Source organism: Ceratotherium simum, chromosome 1 (assembly GCF_057802395.1).
Source record: "Ceratotherium simum simum isolate JZ-2026a chromosome 1, ASM5780239v1, whole genome shotgun sequence".
Classification (NCBI taxonomy): Eukaryota; Metazoa; Chordata; class Mammalia; order Perissodactyla; family Rhinocerotidae; genus Ceratotherium; species Ceratotherium simum.
Window position 1 is genome coordinate 14,348,070 of NC_141900.1, and position 14,485 is coordinate 14,362,554.

At 37.9% G+C, this 14,485-nt stretch overlaps 1 protein-coding gene across 10 annotated transcripts in view; it reads right to left on the reverse strand.

The window, feature by feature from the left end:
- The window catches only part of SUGCT (succinyl-CoA:glutarate-CoA transferase), a 750,850-nt gene that overhangs the window by 565,961 nt on the left and 170,404 nt on the right, over positions 1 to 14,485 (reverse strand). The window lies entirely within an intron of this gene.

The following is a 14,485-nucleotide window of genomic DNA, read 5'->3' on the forward strand; positions in this document are numbered from 1 at the left end:
GATGACAGTGGAAATTTCTATGTTTCAACAAAGACCAAAGCAAAGAATTCATTGAGCCCCTAGATCTCCTTTCTTCCCATGAGCACATCTTTTGCACCCTGATCATCAAGCAGTCCCATTGATTCTCCAGTTGACCCTCTGCCTTTCATGTACAAAAAAGCTTTTATTTCTGGATTGCAGTCCTTTTTGTGCTGTTTCTTGAATTCCTTTACCGTCTGACTGGCTTCTTATTTACACCTGACCTGTCACACTGGGAGGCCTTCCCTGTTCTCACTTGAACAATCTTTTGCCTACTTTTTCCCCCTACTTTTGCTTCTTTTATTTCATGAGATGGATGCAAAAGTTTTTATATGAGCTCCTAATCTTTGGTATGTGACATACTTTCCTGCCCTTCCACTAATGTATTTAAAGCATTTCCAGGTTTCCTATAAGTTACAGACTTTTTAAAATATTACTCTCATTTTAACTTAATGCACATGTTGATTTGATCATAGTTCCATTCTTTAAAACTGAGTCATAATGTGACAAGATTTTTTTTTGTCTTTCACTCCCCTTCAGAAGGTTGAATGTAACTGAGTTGTGAGCATTACTACAGTAGTCACAGATAATTTCCTGTACCAATCGGTGTCTAATCTTAGGTCCAAGTCCAGTATAATTCCATTCCTTCCTTAATTCTAAAACTTTCTTGCCCTATAAAGAAGACATTTGTGTGAGATCTTTCAGTCTCAGGGTATGATTTCCCTCATAACTACTATTTGGTCTAATTTCCATTATTATTAATATAATTTCACTATCCTTATTGTATTCAATTGGTCTTGGGTGGGAAATCTTAACCTAGGGTCCAGTGATGAGTTCCAGGAGGTCTGAGAAGCTCCTGAAATCATAGGCAAAATCATGCTTGTATGTGGGTATGTGTACTTTTCTGAGAAAGGATTTTATTGTTTTCATCAGTTTCTCAAAGGAATTATGAGCAAAAAAAAAAAGAGTTTAAGAGCCACTGACTCACAGTGTCCCTAAACATATTCTTATTACTGGGCATGAATTTCTCATCCACAGAGAATTTATTTGTCTAGCATTATTCTGTACATTTTAGTTTATTGTTTTTATTATACTTATTCTATTTTCATCATTTCTGTATATAAAATATTATAATCCCATCAGTTCATCCATCCCTAACATTCCTGTAGTATCCTGCAATATCAGTTTTCACTAGTTTCTACCAGTTTTCGCCTTCTACCAAGCCTGAGAAAAGAAAATGTTATCAGGATCCTTACTTGCTACCAATCATTCTATCCACTCTTTCCTACACTTCTAGAGTTTATACATCCAATATGCATTTAAATACTTGGAGCTTTGGGGCTGGACCTGTGGCGCAGTGGTTAAGTGCACACGACCTGCCTCGGCGGCCTGGGGTTCACAGGTTTGGATCCCGGGCGTGTACCGACGCACCGCTTGTGGAGCCATGCTGTGGCAGCGTCCCATATAAAGTAGAGGAAGATGGGCACAGATGTTAGCCCAGGGCCAATCTTCCTAGGCAAAAAGAGGAGGATTGGCATCAGATGTTAGCTCAGGGCTGACCTTCCTCAAAAAAAAAAAAAAAATACTTGGAGCTTTGCTTTTCTACAAAATTGTTGATTTTCTGTTTTTATAGATGGATAACTTTGCCATCCCCATCTTCATCCAACACACCACAGAATCCCCTTCTCCTTTTACTCCTCCCTCCATACCCCACCACCATCACTCTAGCAAGGTCTGTGTCAAATTGGGTCTCATGCTTCCTTTACACTTATCAACTTTCTCCCAATTTTTAGGTTAAACTCTCAACTGCCACTTAACAGATTCGCTACACACAGAGCCCATTTTCTGGCCTCCCACATTAACACAACACCTCAATGCACCATTATATTTGCTGAACAAACCTCAGATTCTTTTGCAATCTACACAGTAACACCATTATAAGTTTTGTTCCCTACCCCCCAGCTTCTTTGAACTAGAACTGAACTTACTGACTTGACTCCTTGCAATGGAAACAAGAATGATATGGTAAGAAAAAAAGAATGATCCATACCCCCTTTAAGGTTTTTTGAGAATGCATTTTAAAAAATTACCAAAAATATATATAAAAATTAACTATATAAAAACAAAAAATCCAATGCAGATTCCAAAAGTCTAGCAAGAAAAATGACTATATTTTTAAGACACATAGTGCTCACCACTCTTTAATATTTTATATCCTCTTCCATTTGAGGCAGCATACTAACACAGTTGCTGTTACAGCAACATCTCCATTGTTCTTCTTCAACAGAATATTATCAAATGAAACCATAGGGCTGCTTATGATGGAAATGTAAAGACTCTTATAAGGATGTTTTCAGGGTGAAAGATCTCTTCGGACTTCCTCACAGTACTTTTCTGAAGCTGCTGCTAACCAGGTAATGTTCCAATGATCCCAAGGTATGAGTTACAGCTATTCAAAGCCTAGAGGTCCTCTCTAAACCAAAAACGTCATTCCAAAGCAGTAAAGATAATAAAGAGCAGGCAATCTGGAATGTATGTTGCAAAAATTCACTTGGGATTTGGCAGTTTGCGCCTCCGAGTTTGTTTCTCTTTAGAAATAATGTTTAAATTGGTGAATAGGATCATGTGCCAGCCTGAGCTATGGCTGTACTGACAACACTAACAGCGCTAACAGTTCTATGAACTTGATCACTATTTTATAACACTGAGGGAAATTTTCATTAAGAATTCCGATGTGGGTTGTAAGGAGAACTTCTCTCCTTGTTGCAGTTCTAGGATCAATATCCTCCCTACCACTCTACTATGCTACTGATCTGCTCCCCATCAACCCACGTCCTCATCACACACATTTGCCAGGCAGAGGAAGAGGAAGACTCTGACTTGCAGCTGTACTCTGGAAGAGAAAAAAGTATAGGAACAGGAGCTCCTGCCATAGGCCTGGGGTCCGTGAGATGGGGGAATAACGGTGATAAGAGCTGCATCCACCAAACACGCACCATGTGCCTAACTCGACGCCACATCTTTTATGTGCACTGTCTTGCTAAAGCATCACCACCACCCATGAGGCAGGTAGTATTATCCCTATTTTACAAATGAAGAAACTCAGGTCCAGTGAAATGAAGCAATTTGCCCAAGGTCTGTCTGACTCCAAAGCCCATGTTTTTAAATAATATATCTAAGTATGTTTCTATATCTAGTAGCATCCAGAGTCCCAGCAGCAGCAGTTAAAAAGAAAAGAGGGAAGGAAATTCAACAATAAAGGGGATGGTGGTGTAAATCCTATCACTGCAGAATCAGAAATTTAGACCATGGCTAGGAATGGGAAGGAGCACTTTAGGTTTGTTTCTCAGAATTTAGATACTGCTTTAAAAAATGAAACTGATTTTCAGTAAAATGCTTGAAAATTAGCTCTGCTCCTGGTCATCAGGAATCACATCATAATAAATTATGTTGCAAAAAGGAGTCTAAAGCTTAGAAATAAATACTATGGCCACCTTAATTATTTTGAACAAAAAAAATTATATTTAAGCTAAAGCCATATTGCTTTCATATCAATAATATTTACTTTACTTAAATCAAATTAAACATTTTTCTTTCATTTAATGATAGTATAAATTAAATGCCCCTCCCACACACCAAGAAGAAGAAATACATAACTCACAAAACACACTCAAGCACACACACACACCTGATACTTTATGACTTGTTTGCTACCCTTGTTAACTGAAACAGAGGAAAAACCACATCAGACTCAGAGGGAAGAGAGTTTTGCAAGAGGTTGATTTATTTCAAGAACTAACTTTTCTCAAGCTGGGCATCCGGCAAAAAAATTGGATATTCTAAAGTATAGTCCTTAACCTTTTCACCTGTCTTTCCTAATACTTTAGCTATAAATGCCCCTTATATTCATCCTCATGGTTGAAACTAACGCCCTACAGGATTACACTTGGGACATTTCTCTGTAAGCAGAAGTAGACTCGATCTTCTTTGTAAAACCACCCTTGGGACACCCCAAGAATTCAGAAAGGTCTGCACTTCCTTCAACAATCACATAGAGGTTGATGCTAATTTCAGGATATAGCCTTGCTTCCTTTCTGCTCTCAATCATTTCTACAGAGATCAAACCTGTACATTTATTCTGTGTCACTGTGCTGAGCAGCCCAGGATGCCATTCTCACAGTGTGCCAGTCAGTCAGAGCATCTGCAGCATATTCTGTGCTAAGGTTATATAATGACAGAACTAACCCAAGCAACAGGGTGCTTAAAGGAGGGAAAGAGAGAGTGCTAATTCAACAAAATGAAAATCATTCCCAGGAATCTCTCTCCAGGACTTTGAACCAGAGAGAAAGGTAGTTTTACCTTAAATAATCACCGTGTATATCAGTAGCTCTAAGAGTGGGGAGGAAATCACCTAATAATGTGATCATGTTCACGGATTCTTCCAAGTCCCCGTTGAAAAACACCATCCCATTACCAGGTTACAAGAGTGACATCTAGTGGATTCATAATACAATGACCAAAAGGATTTCACATGTACTTTAGAACAGGGCTTCTCAAAATCTAATGTGAAAATGAACCATCTAAGTATCTTGTTAAAATGCAGATTCTGGTTCAGTAGAATAAACTAGAATCTATTATTTCCAACAAGCTTCCAGGTGATGCCGATACTGCTGCTCCATGGACCACTTAGAGTGGTGAGGACCTAGAGCATTTCACACCTGCTTTTACCCTCAGGAAAGAAAACAGGGAAAGGACACTTGAGAATCATTTCCAGGTTAAAATTAGGTCAAAGAAATTATTAACATGAGTTTAAAAAAATTAACTAGCCCCACTCAGCATGCACACTTCCCATCTCCTGTCTGAGCAGAGTCCCTGCACCAGTACTCCTTTTCCTAAATGCCAGAAACACAACTAAGAAGAAAAAGAGCCATACGTATACGTGGGCATGATTAGTCTCCAATATAGGTTCACTTCAGAACTTAACATCTTACAGATTTTCTTTTATTGTTATTTATTTGCCCAATATTGACTTATAATAGTAATTTGTACCATGTCAGAACTCTGTTCTTTTTCCCCCAGGTAACCTGTACCTGAACAGGGAGCCATCAGGGTATTGTCTAAATGCTGAGCACACCTACTCAGAATTTCAACAGTATTTGCCCTGGACACCCCTAAGAACAGAACAGGATGTGTAAATATATCCAAATCCAACCATTTCCAGAATCCAGTCCTATGTGATTTACCTGAGCCAAAGAGCCTTGACCTCCATGCAGAGCCACCAAGCCAGACTCCTAGCTGTAAAGTAACATGTGTGCTTGTCCACAGAGGAGCTCTGCCAGGCCCCACACAAACTCCTCTTGCCAAGGCCTCCTTCTCAGCTAGATAAGAACCCTTTCTTTGGTTCTGGGTCACAGTTCTAGGAGCCATCAACTTTGAGGAAAATCAGGTTTTCTTTTCCCAAACACACACACAAACGTACAAAACCCACTTTCTAGTCCAGAAGAATCCTTCAGTAAAGTCAATTGCTCCAGGACAAATAATCATTTTTAAGCAGCGGAAGCCCTATTTCAAACAAACAGACTAAAAAGTGGAGCTGTTCTGGTTGAAATGGAATTGGAGTACTTGGAGATCTGCCCACTTGATTTCTCCCCAGGCTGCCCCCTACCCAATGCCCCTGAATATTCCTCCTTATGCCCCCAAATACTCCTTCCCACTCCAACTCACACCCCAGCCTACCAATCTCACAGAAATACAGTTTGAAAACCAGAAACTATGAGTCTCACGCTAGCTAAAACCATCCCAAGCTCCTATATTGCTCAAGGACAGTACTGTTCTCATTACATAGATGGAGCTACAGATAGCTGTTTCACTACAACTTGACTTAATTACGATTCAAATACAGTTTTAACATATGCAATCAAAGGATTTATTCAAAAGATGTACAACCTGATTTCCTGAAGGAAATTTACTTTTAAGTCTTAATTAAAGATCTCTGTAATAAGTAAACAACAGAATTGTTTATACCTCTTCAATTGCTCTTGGCAGTCCTAAAGGGGAAATTATGTAGAGGAAAATGTCACATAATTCTTCCTCAAAAGTGGAATGAAGATAGAAAATGAAACCAAAGAATCCAGTTTAAGTGAGTAGCATTGCATCATCTGCCTATATAGTATAGTCCCCCTGCCTTGTTTAGAAGCCCAGCTATACCACTTACATGTGACCTTGGGCAAGTTAGTTACCTAACCTCTCTATGCCTCAGTTTCCTCATCTGAAAGTGAAGACAATAGCTATACCTATTTCACAGGGTTGTTGTGAGGATTGAATTAATATATGTAAAGAAGTTAATAACAGGGCCGGCTCCGTGGCTTAGCGGTTAAGTGCGTGCGCTCTGATGCTGGCGGCCCGGGTTCGGATCCCGGGCACGCCCCAAGGCACCACTTCTCCGTCCAACGCGAGGCCGGGTCCCACGTACAGCAACTAGAAGGATGTGAACCTATGACATACAACTGTCTACTGGGGCTTTGGGGGGAAAAAAATGAATAAATAAAATCTTTAAAAAAAAAAAAAAGAAGTTAATAACCAACACATAGTAAGCATTCAATAAATGTTACCTCTAATGATAATTATAATTATTTTTAATATAATATTATTAAGGGTAATGACTATTAATATTCTTATTTAACTGAATATTCAAAATGGCATTCAATTCTTTTGGATAATTTTAGCCAAATCGGATAAGCATAAACAGCATACAATCCCATCAGTTCTGCATGTATATTGAGAATGCAAGAGAAGCTGATAAGATCATAAAGGAATTCTGGATTTATTCCTTAAGATACCTTGCCTTTCCTTGTGCCTCTTTCTATTTTACCTCTTAGTGAAACACATTAAAAAGACCATATTTGTCAACTGGAGGCAATTCTGATTTTTAAAAATCACAATAGTTTTTGAACAGTGATAAGTATGTTTATTCTTTGTGCAATATGCTCTCCTTAAACATCATATTGCCCAACTTATTTTAAATTTAGGCATTTATTTTAAAGGCTGAACCTTTTCTAAGGAGAAGCCCAGAGGGTGGCAGATATTATACCAGTAGCTGGCATATCTGCCCTAATTTTATTTGCCTGTGGGACTGCCGAATTACTTATATACTTAGGACTATGGCAAAGTCCTGGCCAATAGGTTTCAAAGTAACCAGGATCTTCAAATAAAAGATTTTGTTTTGTTTTAACAAGAATCCCAAATTCATAAAGATCAAGGCACACATAAGCTTTAAAACAAATATTCAAAAGCTACCTGGCCAAAACTTTTAGAACAAAAGGGGCTGGGGAAATTCAGACAATTCATGCTTTAATTTACCACAAAAAAAAAAAAAAAAAAAAAAATGACTTGAAATATTCTAACTTGTCAGTGCTAAGTAATCCAAAAGTTTGTAGAAACCTCTGAGATGTAATCTAATGTATTTGCCATCACCTGCACTTTTGTCCCCAATAAATCTCCAGGTATTTTTTACTAGGTAAACATTATCAAAGTTCGTTGCAATCTTAAGGTAATAAGAACAGATGTTTAAAATATTCTGTAGTTCTCTCACTTTTTAAAACAAGGGAGAAATCTCCACAATTTTTGGCTCTCAAAAGGGTGGGTATGTATCTTTTATAGAGATTGGTTCCCACGTTGTGGGCTTCTCAGAGATTACTTCTGAAAATCGTTTTTGTCATGTTTTATTTTGTTAGGTATGAATTTATACTAAATCTCAATTAAATAGACACTTCAGTAAACTAGCATCCTTATTCCCTGTGACAATTGAGTGGTGTTGCTATATATGATTCTCCTGACACTGTATTTCTTTCAATAATGGTACATTTGGGCAATGGCTCAATACTACAATTTCTGAAAAAGAACTGAGAACAGTTTTTTAAAACAGAAAAGTATAGTGTATTGCTCTCCTTTTCATCTTCAAAAAAAATTAAAGTAGAAATTTCATTAAGAAAGAAATTCAGCTATGTATCTTTATTTACTCTGTTCCTAAGCTGCCATGGATAGTTTTCATAGACACTATTTCATAGCTTCCTAGAAACTATTTTACAAAGTTATAATCACTAGTTTAACTACAGAAATAATAATAGGAGCCATCTTTTATTGAACGCTTACTAGAGTCAGGTACTGCACAAAACACTTAGCACACACTATCTCATTTAATTCCTTCAGTAAACATGGAAACAACTATCATTATCACCTTTTTGCAGAGGAAGCAACTAACACTAGGGATATTAAAAGACTTGTCCAAGATTTCATAGCCAATAAGTGGCAGAGCCAAGTTATGAGCCCAGGTCTGTATGACTCCGAAGCTCAAGCTCTCCCAGCTGTGCCTGCTATATTGCCTCTGAGTTCCTGAAACCAAGGGCCTAGTTCTTCCTCATCTGGAAGGCTTCAGGAACTAAAACAGTGCTTACTCTATAGGGGGCTCAAGAAATTGTAGTGTAATCGCTTTATCAAGAGTCATTTGAAAGCATGAATTGAAAACACGGTAGAGTGAAACCTACAATTACCCCATAGCTCAGAATTCAAATATACTTCTATAACAAGTTGACTTATTAGGTCGGTACCTTCTGGAATCATAATAAGTAGGTCATTTGTCAAAGAGATGACGGAAACGATTAGAAGAATTCTACCAGCTGCAAAAGAAATGAAAAGACGGGCATCCACAATGTGTCAAGCACCAAAAGAACTACTAGCTTGTATATAGCGAGAAAGGAAACAAGTTTTGAAATCTTAAAACCATGGTTTCAATCCAGGCTCTTCAACTTTCTAGCTATGGCCATAGAAAAGTTGCTTTATCTCTCTAGGTCTCCCTTTCATCAATATAAAATGAGAATATATGGATATGGATATATATGGATATATATATATCCCAGTTACATCATATGTGTTCAATCATGCTCAAGCCAGCATGATTATTATTACTGTTATTATCAATGCATCAATTAAATTAAATATGCCATACAATCATGTGCCTGTTTAAATTGTACTCTCAAACTTTAGTGAGTGCCTCAGTGTGACAATGGTAAAACAAAACAAAAGAGACAGATGTATATTGTTTACATTTTGACATTTAAAAAAATCCTTAACATGGGTTAAAAAAAAAGATTCCCAAGGTTACCTAATCCGCTATGATTTAACAGCATTTTGACGTTTTCTAAGGAATGATAGCAAAGTGCTGCATCTCTTCAAACTTGGAATTTACTGCCTGTCTGAGTCTCTGCTTGTGCCAAATTAAATATACAGTATAATGTCCTACCAGAAAAAACATAGCACAGCTTCCTGCTCCACTCCTTACTTAAATGAGCCCAAAGTGAAGAAAGGGAGCCATGATTTTATTTAATCGTCTGAATAATTGTTTTCTTCAAACTTTTGCATTAGAAGCTACTCCAGGAAAGAAAAAAAAAGTTTAAAAGAAATCACCATGACAATTATCAAGCCACTTAAAGGAAAAATTCCCTTTGAAGGCCCTACATTTGAAAGGCTCAAGAAAAAGCATAAAAAGAGTATTCTTACTAATGAACTGCTCATAAAGCCAACTTCCCTTGACTATTCCACAGCACCCAAACTCCTGAGGCCTCAGAGTGCTGTAAAATCTCTTTGCCTGTGAGGCACAAATGGCATTGTAGAATAGGTGGTGTAGTGCTTCCTTCCAACAGACACCACCCAAAACTCTTCTGAGGAGTTTTGTAATATAAGAGCATGGAGAAATGGGATGGGAAATACAAAAAGACATGCCCTGAGGGTCCAAGGAGGGTGGATGGGTTTTTTTAAGGCAAAGGATGTAATCATATGTTTGTGCACTGCTGGATAATACAGGTGACAGAGGAGACATTGCAGGAGCAATGCCTTTAGGTAGGTAAAATGTGGAAAGGGACAGTTCATTCATTGTGATAGCAGGAAATGAAGTGAACTATATGTGGGTACACATGTAGGAGTTGGGGAGGTACAGTAGAGAAAAGACAAAGTAGTTCTCTTCTGATTACATCCATTTTTAGTGAAATAAGAGGCAAAGTCTTTGGCTAAGGATGGAGGGGGGAAGATTTGAGGAGAGAGAAGAGGTGCAATAGTCATCTCAAAGACAGAAAATAAATACGTAGGTAAGTGTGGCAGGATTGCTGGGTAAAGCTGAGGGACCTCTTGAGAGAGAAAAGTGAGATAGTCAAAAGGGTAGTTATTTTTTCTTCTAGCCATATCCACTGCTTGGGTATAGACATGGAATAGATGGAATATAAATCTAATAGGCAGTGGGATTTTGCCAGTTTAGGACAAAGGAGATGGTGTAGTCATCAATAATAATAAAGTCTAGGTCTAGAAACTTACTACTCATAGTGCAGCATCAACATCACCTGGAATCAGAATCTACATCTTAACAAAAGTTCTAAATAATTTATATGCGTGTTAAAGTTTTAGAAATACTTGAGTGGGAGCCATGTGAAAACAAGAAAAGATCATTAAAAGTGATGGGATGGGAGGTTAAAGAAATGAGAGGATAGGCTGTGGCATGGCTCCTGTATGTGGATTTAGAGCCACCAAGATTGATGACAAAAGAAATGACTGGATCAAAAGAAGAGATGGACAGAGCCATATGGGAATAAATGCCCAGGTGATAATAGATGGCCGGGAAAGCTTACAGTCCTGGTGGTGACTGAGGCAAATGTGTAAGGAATGATGAGATTAGTTCTGGTAATCTTTTAAGGGAAGCAGATAGTTGTGGTTGTAGTCTCATTCTCCAGACTGGTCTCTTGGGCAGTTTATACTGATCATGGGGGCAACACTGTAGCTGAAGGAGCACATGGAACTCTGTGAGCTCCCTCAAGTCTTGCTGCAAGTAGTATGGACTGGGAGAGATCAGGAGCACAGAGAGAGCTTAGTAGGCTTCTATTGGATCTACACACCAGCACGCCCCTTAAGAAGGAACTCTTATATAAACAGAAAATAGTATTCAGGTAGCGACCCAAAGATCTGTGCCTACACTAGAGAGTGTAATAACTCTGTATAAGACTAGAGGAATTCATTGCTCTTGAAAAGAAGAGAAGCCAAAAAGAAGGGAGAGAAAGGAACAAAATATGGGGAGATTCTTAGGTTATTTAGGACAGTGAAACTCCCCAGGAGCAGCCAAAGGATATGGTAAGAAAGGTGAGGCCTCCTGTGAGAGATTGTGCAAGTTTCATCTATAAAAAACTCCATTTTTCTTCAAAATATTCAGTATAGCCTCCCATCCTCATGAGTGTATTTGTGAACGGATCTTCTACGATATTTGAGAGAGGTAGAGGTCAGTGTGGGTCGTGGGCCCAGAAAGCAGAGGAGAACATGCAAATATAGGCTCCCAGGATGTTGAAGACATTTGGGAAAGAGTTTTGAATATACACAGGCTATGAAATTAGGGGGATTACCATGTTAGTCATATATCTAAAGGGTACTGGCACCACTGATAACTATGTTACATAATAAAATGTATTCTTTTTGAAGACTGACTAACTGCTTTCTCTGCACTCTCCTCTCCCATCCCTAAAAACCTCCTGTCTTTATAAATATAATTGTTTCAAGGGTTGAAAAACATTAAAATAATACCAATGCATTAAAAATATTAACATGAACATTATGTAATTATTAATAACCTTGGGCTAGGTGCTTCTCAGGGGCAAAGTGGAATGGGAACAAAAGAAGCACTGAAGTCTAAAAATTCTTTTTAAAAATCTGAATTCTCAGAAAAGTATGATGCACCAATATGTTCAACAAGTAGCCAAATGATTCTCTCAATTCTTTCCACTTTTGTTTAGCTTACTTATTCTCAAAAAGTTGGCATCCAAAGAATAGGGAGGAAAGATAAGTGGATAATCAACCTGAGAAGTTAAGAATTGCATGTATATATAATAACCCACGAATCAAGGATCACTACTTTCCAGAAATTTACATTCCATGCATTCAAGGTCTATGCTCTTTCAGACAGGATTCAACAAGAATTGAGGAGAGTGAGCTAGGCACCTTAACTAATTCCTGAGACCATCAGGGTCTTCCATTATAGACTTTCAGCTCAAAACTGAGACAACTCAAATTAGATGCAAAGCTGTAATTATTATAGAAAACTGAATTATAATTATCCTGGCATTCACCCATAAACATATTTCCCAAATCTATTTTGAAAATTGAAAGCAGACCAGGGTTTATAAACATATCTAGGACCCATCTTGGTTATGCTACTTTCATTCAAGCTAAATTTGCATTTGTTCCTTAATCACAGTGCTGAACCAGTTCTCCACCAAGAGGAAACACATTATTCTGCGCTCCTGAGGAAAGACCCTAGTAATCTTCTCTTATTTCTTATAGATAATAAAGATGCAATCAACTAGATCAAATAAGCACAGTATCCATTTTATGGGACTGGGACAATTCAAGCAGAAAAAGTACATTTCCATCTTCAAAGAATAGACACACACACACACTCACACAGTCTCCCATATCTTTTACCTACCATAATAAAAGCTAAAGATTCTAAATTTCTTTTCACCTCAGTAAAATAATTGAGAGCACACCCAAGATGCCAGAGCTCTAGGTACAAACACCCAGGAGGGATAGCTGAGGTCTACACAAAATATTTTTAAAAGACATTTGATTTAAAAAATAAGCAGGGGCCAGCCCAGTGGCGCAAGCGGTTAAGTGCGCGCGCTCCACTGAGGTGGCCCGGAGTTCGCCGGTTCGGATCCCGGGCACGCACCAACGCACCGCTTGTCAAGCCATGCTGTGGCGGTGTCCCATATAAAGTGGAGGAAGATGGGCACGGATATTAGCCCAGGGCCAGTCTTCCCCAGCAAAAAGAGGAGGATTGGCAGATGTTAGCTCAGGGCTGATCTCCCTCACAAAAAATAAATAAATAAATAAGCAAAAAATAAACTACAAACATTATACTAGAACTTAGTGAACACTTCCCTATGTGATATGATTTGGAATTACACTATCAAGCTTTCCAACTCACAAATGCTTTATCTGTAATCATCAAAAACTGAAGACTGGACTTCCATTATTTGAGATAAATTCCCATGGGTTCCAACATTGTCCTCTGTTAAAATGCCCTTGAGAGGGATTTCCATGATCAAAGATGAGTATAAATTAGTTGATGAGACCCCTTGGCCAGAGCAAGTTTGATGGAGAGGGTGTGGGGTGGAGTAGAAGAAAAGAATTGAAATCACAGCACTCTCCTGTCAAAGGCAGCAGGATCTGAAAGAATATTCAACAAAGAGGCAAGAGATCAGAGTTGGAGTTCATCTATCCAATCTAGGTACCAGATTTTTTATCTGGTCTGGCTAGAAGTGTAGGATCAGCCACAAAGGGGTAAAAAGTAGGGAAGCAAAATGTCACTAATGGTAATCATAAAACCACTGCTGGAGAAAAGAGGAGAGGCACTAAAGAAAATGTCTCCACAACTGCAATTATGCCAAAAGATTAACTAAATGTGTTAAAAAACAGTAGGTACCACAGAAAAACCATAGTAATGCCTCAGGCGTAAAGGGATCATAAATAGAAATAGAGAAGAATTCTAGATTCACATTGGATCACTGCTTTCCTCAAATTTGTATTAAAAAAGTGGAAATGAAACTAGTTTTTCCCAAGGAAATAATGTTCTTAAAACTAAAAGGATGATTAACAGTGTTGATAGATTTCCTGGCAAATGGAAAATGCTGACTTTTATGTCTTCTGTCAAGAGCACTAGCATTGAAATAACTACAGTAAAATGTACTCCTTTATTCAATAGATATTTATATATATCTAGCATGTGCTTCTACTGGAGGTGAGAAGTGATACAATGATGAAAAAGATATCTCTACTCTTAAACTCACAACACAGTACAGAAGATGTAGCAAAGACATTATTAAGTACAATGAGATATGATGCAACTGGGCTAAGCAAAGTTTAGGGATTTGGAAGAAGAGTTAGAGTTTTTGTTTTTGTTTTTATTTTTATTTTTGAAAGATCACAGTCCCTTGACATATTCATTCACACTAGCCAAAGTCAAGAATTTCTAAGGACAAGGTTAGACATTTAATAAAGAACAGAAGTTCCTGAACCATCTGCTTTGCTCAACAACTGAAGATCCCTCACACGCAAATTTTCATTTTAATCAAACCCTGTGAGAATATTATTGTCAGCGGGGGAAGGTAACATTTTGTTCATAATTGACATGATGAACAAACCATGCTTTATAAAATGGCTACAATCAGTGCCTCTTTTGGGTGAAAAAGAAAAAAGAAAACCATCATATGAGTCCAAAAGTCACTCACATTCAGCAAATTCCTTTGATCCATTTAAGTGTCCTGTTACTAATCTTCTGATGAAGAAATGTGCAAAACAGAATTTAAAGTGAACAACAGAACCTTGTTATAGTCAGACAAAGACATATAACAGAATACCCTGAAAGATTTTTTTTTAA